Source organism: Erythrolamprus reginae, chromosome 1 (genome assembly GCF_031021105.1).
Source record: "Erythrolamprus reginae isolate rEryReg1 chromosome 1, rEryReg1.hap1, whole genome shotgun sequence".
Taxonomy (NCBI): domain Eukaryota; kingdom Metazoa; phylum Chordata; class Lepidosauria; order Squamata; family Dipsadidae; genus Erythrolamprus; species Erythrolamprus reginae.
Window position 1 is genome coordinate 10,457,665 of NC_091950.1, and position 12,111 is coordinate 10,469,775.

General features: G+C 41.0%; 1 protein-coding gene across 1 annotated transcript in view; it reads left to right on the plus strand.

Annotated features, from left to right (window-relative positions):
• The window catches only part of LOC139163416 (perilipin-3-like), a 67,094-nt gene that overhangs the window by 652 nt on the left and 54,331 nt on the right, over positions 1 to 12,111 (plus strand). The gene's annotated exons all lie outside the window — the stretch shown is intronic.

Here is a 12,111-nt window from a genome sequence, read left to right on the forward strand (position 1 = left end):
AGTCTTTCCTGATAAGTTTTATGCTTAAGACCTTCCACCATTATTGTAGCCCGTCTTTGGACCCGTTCAATTTTATCCATATCTTTCAGATATTGATAAAATCTTCAGCCAGCTGCAGACGTGGTTGGTAAATCCACAGGAACTGAATTTAAGCATTCCTGGGATAAATATATATCCATCCTAAGATAAAACACAGGAAATAGTATAAGGGCAGACTAGATGGACCAGGAGGTCTTTTTCTGCCGTCAATCTTCTATGTTTCTAGGTTTCTTCCAGTATTTGAGAAGTTGCTCAAAGTGGAGGGGGATCAACCTATTTCCCAAAGCACCAGAAGGCAGGACAAGAAGCAATGGATGGGAATTAATCAAGGAGAGAAACAACCTGGAATTAAGGAGGAACTTCCTAACATTGAGGACCATTTACCAGTGGAACAGCTTGCCTCCAGAAATTGTAGGTGCTTCATCACAGGAGGTTTTTAAGAAGAGGCTGGACAGCAATCAGCCTGAAATGCTATAGGGCAGTGATCATAGTTCCCTCTAAGCTGAGCAGTGAGCAATCGCTCACTTAAAAATCATCATCAACTCAGAGTTTTCCAAACCTGCCCAGAAGCCGAGAGGGAAAGAGTGAGAGGGAAGGAGAAAGAGAGGAAGAGAGGAAGAGAGAGAAACAGATAGAAAAAAGAGAGGAAGGAAAAGAAAAAGAAAAAGAATGGGAGTAAGGAAGAGAGAAAGAAAATCAAAATCTAGTTTGAAACTAGCTCAACTATTTAAGTGGCATTTTGATATTGATAGAGTTGCCCTATTATGAGCTCACTGTTATAGACACACAGTACAGTATTTTATTTTGAAATTCTCGGAGGCAAAACATGGTGGGTTTTTGTTTGTTTGTTTGTTTGTTTGTTTGTTTGTTTATTATTTCTGTGCCACCCAGTCCCGAAGGGACTGCCGCTCAGGCACTATACTTTTCCGCCCACCCCCCAAAAAAATTAGAGGGAATACTGGCAGTGATGGCAAACCTGTTTTGGTTCCTGTGCCAAAAGGGGGTTGTGTGGGGGTGCTAGCATGCACACACATGCCCACACTTATTCCCTCTCCCACACACATGCACACCCTTGTGCTGTCCCTGCACATGCACATAATCTGGAGACCTCACCTACAAAAAGATATCGACAAAATTGAACGGGTCCAAAGACGGGCTACAAGAATGGCTGAAGGTCTTAAGCATAAAACGTATCAAGAAAGACTTCATGAACTCAATCTGTATAGTCTGGAGGACAGAAGGAAAAGGGGGGACATGATCGAAACATTTAAATATGTTAAAGGGTTAAATAAGGTCCAGGAGGGAAGTGTTTTTAATAGGAAAGTGTAAAGACAATGAACAAGGGGACACAATCTGAAGTTAGTTGGGGGAAATATCAAAAGCAACGTGAGGAAATATTATTTCACTGAAAGAATAGTAGATCCTTGGAACAAACTTCCAGCAGATGTGGTTGGTAAATCCACAGTAACTGAATTTAAACATGCCTGGGATAAACATATATCAATCCTAAGATAAAATACAGAAAATAGTATAAGGGCAGACTAGATGGACCATGAGGTCTTTTTCTGCCGTCAGTCTTCTATGTTTCTATGTTTCTAAATTGTGCAGAAACGGACTGGCTAAGCATGGAATTGAATGATAAGAAGGACTCGAACTATTATGCTACCTGGACAATGAGGCCTAAATGGATACAAAAAGGAAAACAAACTGATAGTGAAAATTGGTTTATTATGTAGGACTATGTTTACAGACCTATGAACATATAGTATATGGACAAGAAGATTCTGCAACAAGAATAGTTTATGCTCAAAGTTGAAAAAATCAAAATACCCCCTCAGAAGGTCAAATGATTGAAAAAGTATACAGATGTGCAGAAATGGATGTGATGACTAGAGATGGGGCAAGGTATCATCAATACCCAGATGATACCCAGCTATACATCTCCACCCCATGTCCAGTCAGCGAAGCAGTGGAAGTGATGTGCCGGTGCCTGGAGGCTGTTGGGGCCTGGATGGGTGTCAACAAACTCAAAATTCAACCCAGACAAGACGGAGTGGTTGTGGGTCTTGCCTCCCAAGAACAATTCTATCTGTCCGTCCATTACCCTGGTGGGGGGAAATGTTGACCCCCTCAGAGAGGGTTCGCAACTTGGGCGTCCTCCTCGATCCACAGCTGACATTGGAACATCATCTTTCGGCTGTGGCGAGGGGGGCGTTTGCCCAGGTTCGCCTGGTGCACCAGTTGCGGCCCTATTTGGACAGGGAGTCACTGCTCACAGTCACTCATGCCCTCATCACCTCGAGGTTCGATTACTGTAATGCTCTCTACATGGGGCTACTTTTGAAAAGTGTTCGGAGACTTTAGATCGTGCAGAACGCAGCCGCGAGAGCCATCGTGGGGCTTCCAAGATTCGCCATGTTTCTTCAACACTCCGTGGCTTGCATTGGCTGCCGATCAGTTCCCGGTCACAATTCAAAGTGTTGGTCATGACCTTTAAAGCCCTACTCAACTCATTTATACCGCCAGGCATGGGGGGGGGGGTTGAGATATTCCTTCCCCCTAGGCCATTACAAGTTATGCATGAACACAGTATTCCAAATGTGGTCTCACCAGCGCTCTATATAAGGGGATCACAATCTCCCTCTTCCTGCTTGTTATACCTCTAGCTATGCAGCCAAGCATCCTACTTGCTTTTCCTACTGCCCTACCACACTGCTCACCCATTTTGAGACTGTCAGAAATCACTACCCCTAAATCCTTCTCTTCTGAAGTTTTTGCTAACACAGAACTGCCAATGCAATACTCAGATTGAGGATTCCTTTTCCCCAAGTGCATTATTTTACATTTGGAAACATTAAACTGCAGTTTCCATTGCTTTGACCATTTATCTAGTAAAGCTAAATCATTTACCATATTTCAGACCCCTCCGGGAATATCAACCCTATTGCACACTTTAGAGTCATCGGCAAATAGGCAAACCTTCCCTACCAAACCTTCCCCTATCAATGATTTCTTCAGCTTCAACAATACACAAATGCACAATCGATTCAAATTCAATGTACACCCCTCCAAACCTGGCTGCAGAAAATAGGACTTCAGCAACAGAGGGATCAATGCCTGGAATGCACTACCTGACTCTGGTTTCTTCCCCAAACCCCAAAAACTTTAACCTTAAACTGTCCACATTCGACCTCTCCTCATTTCTTTTTTTAAAAGTAATTTTTAATGAATATATATATTAAAAACACAACACAAACACAAACACAACATGTAAACGAACACTTACACACATACAGATTAAATATTTTCAAGTGGGTCAGCTTCTGTATTTTAACATTCTTTTTTCCCCTTTTTAAAAAGTTTTATTTCTTGTTTTCAAATAAAAAGAGAAAAACATCTTTTTTTAAAAAGAAATTTTCTTGCAGATCGCTTCCCATTTCGTATACAGTTGTTATTAATCCATTATTTCAAATAAAGGTGAGAACAAAATAAAAAAATATAAAAACCACGACTTAGTCCACACTAGAAAAGACTATTAACATTAAAGACATAACTAAAATTATTTATATATACATAAATTCGTGGACAGAAGTAAGGAAATAGATAATAATGGAAAAATAAAGAAAAAACATTTTTCAATCATTTTAAGATTTGCTGTCTACATTCTCATTGTCAAAAATTTCAATATTCAAAATCAGGCATTGGATCCATATGTACCATTTTCCCCATAGTTTGTTGATTTCATTATCTGTTGCTCTCTTGATATTATAATAATAATAATAATAATAATAATAATAATAATAATAATAATTTATTGGATTTGTATGCCGCCCCTCTCCGTAGACTCGGGGCGGCTAACAACAATGATAAAAACAGCATGTGACAATCCAATAATAAAACAGCTAAAACCCTTATTTATAAAAACCAAACATACACACAAACATACCATGCATAACTTGTAATGGCCTAGGGGGAAGGAATATCTCAAAAACCCCCCCCCCCCCATGCCTGGCGGTATAAATGAGTTGAGTAGTTTACGAAAGACAGGGAGGGTGGGGGCAATTCTAATCTCTGGGGGGAGTTGGTTCCAGAGGGCCGGGGATGCCACAGAGAAGGCTCTTCCCCTGGGGCCCGCCAAACGACATTGTTTAGTCGACGGGACCCGGAGAAGTTGGCAGGGGTGGTTATGCACGTGGCCAAATATTTATTTTTTTATTTATTCTTTGTCCAATATACAATACATATGGAAGAGAATAGGTATTAAGTAATATATATATAATGATAGAAAGTAAAAAGAAGAGTAGATGAGAGGGAGAGAATATATATGATATAAAGAGATAAGGAGAGAATATATATGATATATTGTTGTGATTCAGTCTGAGGCTCCTCAGGGAACGGCTGGAACTCTGCCGGCTCCATGCTCAGAGGGGGAGGGGGAGGAACAGGAGGAGGAGGAGGACCAGGCAGACGGGGAAGAGGAATGTCAGGACGAGGAGGAGGGAGAACAGCCTGAGACCCCCAGGGGGGAGTTCTCCCCAGCGAGTAGCCTGGAGTCATTAGATGAGAACGCACAAGCCATCATAGATATGAGGCAGAGAAGGGCAGCCTAACGAAGGGGACAATTAGCCAGGTATTTCCATCCCTAATAGGCAACAGCTGGGTTTGGGTGTGGTTCTCCTCAGAAAGGTTGAAAAGGCAGGCCCGCCCTTCCTGTATTGTGGAGAGTTATCTTTTGGGAGCCCTGTGACCTTGCTTCGATCCTTGGCGTCTCTGATTCTGGCTTGTGGCCTCGAAGGCTGAAAACTTGGGGGAGGCGTGGGTTTTATTATCTGCAGTGGTGTGTGTGCCAGCAAGAAGCCTGTTGTATTGTCTGGCCGTCGTGACTCTTCTGTGAAGCTTCATAGCATTCCAGTTTGTAAGAACAGTTTTTGTTATCTGTGTTTGTTTTCAAAGATATAAAATGATTTTGCTTTTTACCAGCGTGTCTGGATACTCTTTTTAGTTGGTGTTGACGTCTGGGGGAACCCAGACAGAACATATATCAGTTAAGGAAAGACAATTGGACAGGGGATGATAGGCACATCAGTGCACTTATATATGCCCCTTACTGGCCTCTTAGGAACCTGGAGAGGTCAATCGTGGAGAGTCTAAGGGAGAAGTGTTGGGGGTTGGGAGTTGACACTATTGAGTCCAGTAATGAGTTCCACGCTTCAACAACTCGATTGTTAAAGTCATATTTTTTACAGTCAAGTTTGGAGCGGTTAATATTAAGTTTGAATCTGTTGTGTGCTCTTGTGTTGTTGCGGTTGAAGCTGAAGTAGTCGTTGACCGGAAGGACGTTGCAACATATGATCTTGTGGGCAATACTTAAATCGTGTTTTAGGCGCCGCAGTTCTAAGCTTTCAAGACCCAGGATAGATAGTCTATTTTCGTAGGGTATTCTGCTTCGAGTGGAAGAGTGAAGGGTTCTTCTGGTGAAATATCTTTGGACATTTTCGAGAGTGTTGATGTCTGAAATGTGGTATGGGTTCCAGCCAGATGAGCTGTATTTGAGAATGGGTCTGGCAGTCACCAGTTTTAGCAGGCTGCAGTGGAATAAGGGGTGGGTTTTCCCTAGGAATCTAGGTCATACAAGTTGCACCGTGACCAGGTTGATCACTTTCACTATTGGCAAAGGGCCTAGAAATTTGGGGGCTAGCTTTTTGCTAGGCAGTTTCAACCAAATGTACTTGGTTGACAGGAAAACCTTACTCCCTCCCCCCCCCTCTTAAAGGGGGTTGGTGTGATCAATGTTTGTCTGCTTGCTTCTTATTTTATTTTATTGATTGATTGATTTTGTCCATTACGCAATGAGGGTTTTAGTGGGTATACACATAGTAAAATACATAATAGAAACATAGAAACATAGAAGACTGACGGCAGAAAAAGACCTCATGGTCCATCTAGTCTGCCCTTATACTATTTCCTGTATTTTATCTTAGGATTGATATATGTTTATCCCAGGCATGTTTAAATTCAGTTACTGTGGATTTACCAACCACATCTGCTGGAAGTTTGTTCCAAGGATCTACTATTCTTTCAGTGAAATAATATTTCCTCACGTTGCTTTTGATATTTCCCCCAACTAACTTCAGATTGTGTCCCCTTGTTCTTGTGTTCACTTTCCTATTAAAAACACTTCCCTCCTGGACCTTATTTAACCCTTTAACATATTTAAATGTTTCGATCATGTCCCCCCTTTTCCTTCTGTCCTCCAGACTATACAGATTGAGTTCATGAAGTCTTTCTTGATACGTTTTATGCTTAAGACCTTCAGCCATTCTTGTAGCCCATCTTTGGACCCGTTCAATTTTGTCGATATCTTTTTGTAGGTGAGGTCTCCAGATTATGTGCATGTGCAGGGACAGCACAAGGGTGTGCATGTGTGTGGGAGAGGGAATAAGTGTGGGCATGTGTGTGCATGCTAGCACCCCCACACAACCCCCTTTTGGCACAGGAACCAAAACAGGTTTGCTATCACTGCCAGTGTTCCCTCTAATTTTTTTGGGGGGTGGGCGGAAAAGTATAGTGCCTGAGCGGCAGTCCCTTCAGGACTGGGTGGCACAGAAATAATAAACAAACAAACAAACAAACAAACAAACAAACAAACAAAAACCCACCCTGTTTTGCCTCCGAGAATTTCAAAATAAAATACTGTACTGTGTGTCTATAACAGTGAGCTCATAATAGGGCAACTCTATCAATATCAAAATGCCACTTAAATAGTTGAGCTAGTTTCAAACTAGATTTTGATTTTCTTTCTCTCTTCCTTACTCCCATTCTTTTTCTTTTTCTTTTCCTTCCTCTCTTTTTTCTATCTGTTTCTCTCTCTTCCTCTCTTCCTCTCTTCCTCCTTCCATCTCACTCTTTCCCTCTCGGCTTCTGGGCAGGTTTGGAAAACTCTGAGTTGATGATGATTTTTAAGTGAGCGATTGCTCACTGCTCAGCTTAGAGGGAACTATGATCACTGCCCTATAGCATTTCAGGCTGATTGCTGTCCAGCCTCTTCTTAAAAACCTCCTGTGATGAAGCACCTACAATTTCTGGAGGCAAGCTGTTCCACTGGTAAATGGTCCTCAATGTTAGGAAGTTCCTCCTTAATTCCAGGTTGTTTCTCTCCTTGATTAATTCCCATCCATTGCTTCTTGTCCTGCCTTCTGGTGCTTTGGGAAATAGGTTGATCCCCCTCCACTTTGAGCAACTTCTCAAATACTGGAAGAAACCTAGAAACATAGAAGATTGACGGCAGAAAAAGACCTCCTGGTCCATCTAGTCTGCCCTTATACTATTTCCTGTGTTTTATCTTAGGATGGATATATATTTATCCCAGGAATGCTTAAATTCAGTTCCTGTGGATTTACCAACCACGTCTGCAGCTGGCTGAAGATTTTATCAATATCTGAAAGATATGGATAAAATTGAACGGGTCCAAAGACGGGCTACAATAATGGTGGAAGGTCTTAAAATGTTTCAATCATGTCCCCCCTTTTCCTTCTGTCCTCCAGACTATACAGATTGAGTTCATGAAGTCTTTCCTGATACGTTTTATGCTTAAGACCTTCCACCATTCTTGTAGCCCGTCTTTGGACCCGTTCAATTTTGTCAATATCTTTTTGTAGATGAGGTCTCCAGAACTGAAGGTTATAGGGGATATACTCATAGTAAAATATATCTAAGAAAAAATAGAAGATATAGGAATAAAATATATCAATGAAAGAACAGAAGAGAAGATATAGGAATAAAACATATCAATGAAAGAATAGAAGAAGAGATATAGGAATAGAAGAAAGGTATAGGAGATATAGGAGAGCAATAGGACAGGGGACGGAAGGCACTCTAGTGCACTTGTACTCGCCCCTTGCTGACCTCTTAGGAATCTGGATAGGTCAACCGTGGATAATCTAAGGGAAAATAATTATTCTTGTAGGCTTCCGCTGCCTCAGCAAGTGCCTTCTTGGTATCCTTCCATCCTCTCTTCATTTTCTCCATCCACCCCATCAACGTGATTGATGAGGGAGTTTCCATAGGCAGTTCAGGCATGGGGATGAAATCTTGACCACTGGTGATCTGAAAAGGAGTTAGTCCCATACTGCTGTGTATTGAGTTGTTATACGCTACTTCTGCAAAAGACAATAATTCAGCTCAATTGTCCTGCTGATAACCTACATGAGAACATAAGAACATAAGAAGAGCCATGCTGAATCAGGCCAAATCCCATCGCGTCCAGCATTCTGTGTCACACAGTGGCCCACCAATTGTCCATGGGGATCTTGAGCAGAAAGAGAAGGCAAAACCCTCCCTTTCCCAACAAATGGAACTCAAGGGAATCCTGCCTGCCTCAACCAACTTGGACATCCATTTCAATAACCACTGGTACACTTGGCATCCATGAATCTGTCTAATCCTGCCTTGAAGGTATCAAGGCTGACAGCTGTCACAACCTCTTCTAGAAGTGAATTCCATAAACCAAGGACCCTCTGGGTGAAGAAATATTTCCCTTTATTTGTCCTCACTTTCTTACATATGAGCTTTAGGGGGGGGGGCTTGTCCTAGCATTGTGTGATAGAGAAAAGAATTTTTCTCTATCCACCTTTTCTATCCCATGCATGATTTTATACCCTTCGATCAAGTCACCCCTTAAATGTCATCTTTCAAGGCTGAAAGGACCATGGCGTTGCAACCTGGTTTCATAAGGGAGGGGCTCCATTTCTTTCATCATACTTGTTGCCCTTTTTTGCACCTTTTCCAGTTCCATTATATCCTTCTTGAGGTGCGGTCACCAGAACTGTACACAGCACTCCAAGTGTGGTCTCACCATCGATTTGTACAGAGGCAACACAACACTTACTGACTTATTTTCAATTCTCTTCCTAATCATGCCAAGCATGGAATTTGCTTTTTTTTTTACTGCTGCTGCGCACTGGGTTGACATCTTCATTGAACTGTCCACCAAAACCCTAAGATCCCTTTCTTGGGTTGTCTCAGAAAGCTTGGTCCCCATCAGTTGGTAGGTATAATTGGGGTTCTTTGCCCTGATATGCATAGCATTGCACTTGTTTAGGTTAAAATGCATTTGCCACTTTGTTGCCCACTCACTCAATTTTGAGAGATCCTTCTGGAGCTCCCGACAATCAGTTTCACTTTTCACCACCCGGAACAACATCAGCAAACTTTGCTACTTCACTATTTACTTCTACATCCAGATCATTAATGAATCAATTATAAAGTAAACCTTGGTGTACCCCAAGGTTCAGAGGTTCAGTCCCCAAAACTGAACCTTGGGGTACACCACTTCTCACTTCTTTCCATCCAGAGAATTGTCCCTTTATTGCCACCCTTTGCTTTGTACAATTTAGCCACTTACCAATCCAAGACAAGAGCTGTCCCCTAATTCCATGGCTGAAGAGCTTTTTTAGGAGCCTTTGGTGAGGGACTTTGTCAAAAGCCTTTTGAAAATCAAGATATACAATATCAACTCGGTCCCCTTTATCTATGTGTTTATTTACACCCTCAAAGAATTCTAACAAGTTAGCAAGACATGATTTGCCTTTGCAGAAACCATGTTGATTTTTTTTCCAGCGATGCCTGTTTTTCTATGTGCCAAGTAATTTATCTTTAATAATGGTTTCCATCACTTTGCCTGGAACTGAGGTTAAACTGGTCTATAGTTTCCTGGATCACCTCTGGATCTTTTCTTGAAGATCAGGGTTACATTTGCCTTCCTCCAATCCTCAGGTACAGTGCCTGATCTTAGAGAAAGATTATATATTTTAGCTAGAAGTTCAGCAATTTCCTTGAGAACTCTAGGGTGGATGCCATCTGGACCCGGTGATTTGTTGACGTTTAGTTTAGAAAGACATGCAAGAACATCTTCCTTGTTTATCTCTATCTGGTTTAATTCTTCTAATTCCCTCCCTGGGAAAACTAATTCAGTGGCAGGCAAATGCTCTCTATCCTCTTCAGTAAAAATGGAAGCAAAAAAGTCATTTAGCCTCTCAGCAATCTCCTTGTCTTTTCTGATTATCCCCTTCTGACCATTGTCATCAAGTGGCCCAGCTGTTTTTCTGGTTGGCTTCCTGCTTCTGATGTACTTAAAAAATGATTTGTTATTATTTTTAATATTCTTTGCTACATGCTCCACAGAATCTCTCTTGGCTTTCCTGATAACATCTGAGGTATTGTTCCACTAGGGTTCCATTTGTGGAAGAGTGGAAAGCAGAGCTAAGTCCTTGGGTGGAACCAATGGCGCAAATGAATTCCCTCCAGAATCTGGCAGTGAACTGGATTCCTCCAATCTGATCTGATTCTATGGGTGACTCCATGCAATCTGTAAATGTTTTTTTTTATGTCTGGCGACGTTTCGATGAGGTCCCACTCATCATCTTCAGGCTGGTGTTTCTGTCCTTGTTCTAAGGCGAACACTGCGAGACCTGAGCTGCCTTCCTTCTATAAATACTGGTGGCTGGGTGTGGTTTGATGGCTCAGCAATTGCCTGCTGTGTAGAAACTTCCTGGTGAGTCAGTGGGGAAACATATGGGGTCGTTGATGTAGCTGAAGTATGCTGATTAGTTAATGGTTGTTGATTAGGCGTGATATCCTGAGTAGTTGGAGCTTGCAGGCTACTTGATTGTTTTGCAATATGTGTTCTGAGTCTAGTTTCTGTTTTTATGGCTGGGTTACGTTTGAGGGCTGGTTTCCAGATGTCTGGTAGGCGGGAGGTATCATCCCGCTTGTTCATATTTTGGGGATGTTTTTCTATCTCGATGGCTTCCATGATTATTCTTTTGCTGTAGTGTTCTGTTTTGGAAATTAATTTAGTACTGTCAAAATCAATTTCATGTCCTGTAGTTTTGAAGTGTTGGAAAAGGGAGGAGTTTTTTTCTTTTTTCCTTAATGCATTCTTATGTTCTGCAACACATGCATTTACTCTCGCCAGAAATTTCCAAATCCTACACAGGAAGAAACCCGAATATACCAAGACCGTCATACCTGTACCCGTGAAAATCTACGAAAACATATATATATATATATATATATATGTGTATATATATATATATATATATATATATATATATATATATATATATATTTGTTTTCGTAAATTTTCACGGGTATATGTATGTAGATTGTTCTGAGTTCGGGTTTTGTCCTGTGTAATATTTTGCATGTCTATGCGACGTTTCGGTGAAATCACATTCACCATCATCAGGCTGAAGTTCCAAGCTTCGTGTTGTTGTAAAATGGAATGTTTGTAACTGTCATTTCTTCCTAGTATATAGTGTGGGGGTGGAGATTTGGTTTGAATGTAGCAAATAGATTGGGTGATTATGTTTTGGTGATCTGATTGGTTGGTGTAATCATAATTATTAGAAGGATTGACATGGTGATTTTTATGATTTTTATGATTTTTTTGTTTAAGGCTGGTTTTCAAATTTCAAAATTCCAAAATCATAATTATTAGAAGGATTGACATGGTGATTTTTATGAAGTGTTTTTTTTTTGTTGTTGTTTAAGGCTGGTTTCCAAATTTCTGGTAGGCGGGACGTGTCATCTCTTTTATTTATGTAAAGGGGGCTCCTCTCAATTTCTATGGCTTCCAGAGCAATTCTTCTATATAAATTCTCTGTTTTGTGAAGTAATTTAGTTTTTTCAAAGTCAATTTCGTGCCCTGTTTTTTTAATGTGCTGGACAAGGGAGGAAGTCTTTTCTTCTTTTTTAACTGCATTCACATGTTCTGCAATGCGTTGGCTCACTCTTCGGTTGGTTTGTCCAATGTATGTGGCTGCACATGTTTTGCAAGGGATTTCATAGATTCCTTGGTATTCCAATTGGATTTTATCTTTGGGGCTCCTTAGGATATTAGATATTTTTTGGTTAGTGCAAAATGAAGTTTTGATGTTATGTTTGTGCAGAATTTTACTAATTTTGTCAGTGGTGCCCTTGATGTAAGGGAGGATGGTGGTACCATTGTCCTGTTCTTGATCTTGTTTTTTGGGGGGTGTCTCTTTTTTGATTAAGTTTGTGATTGTTTTC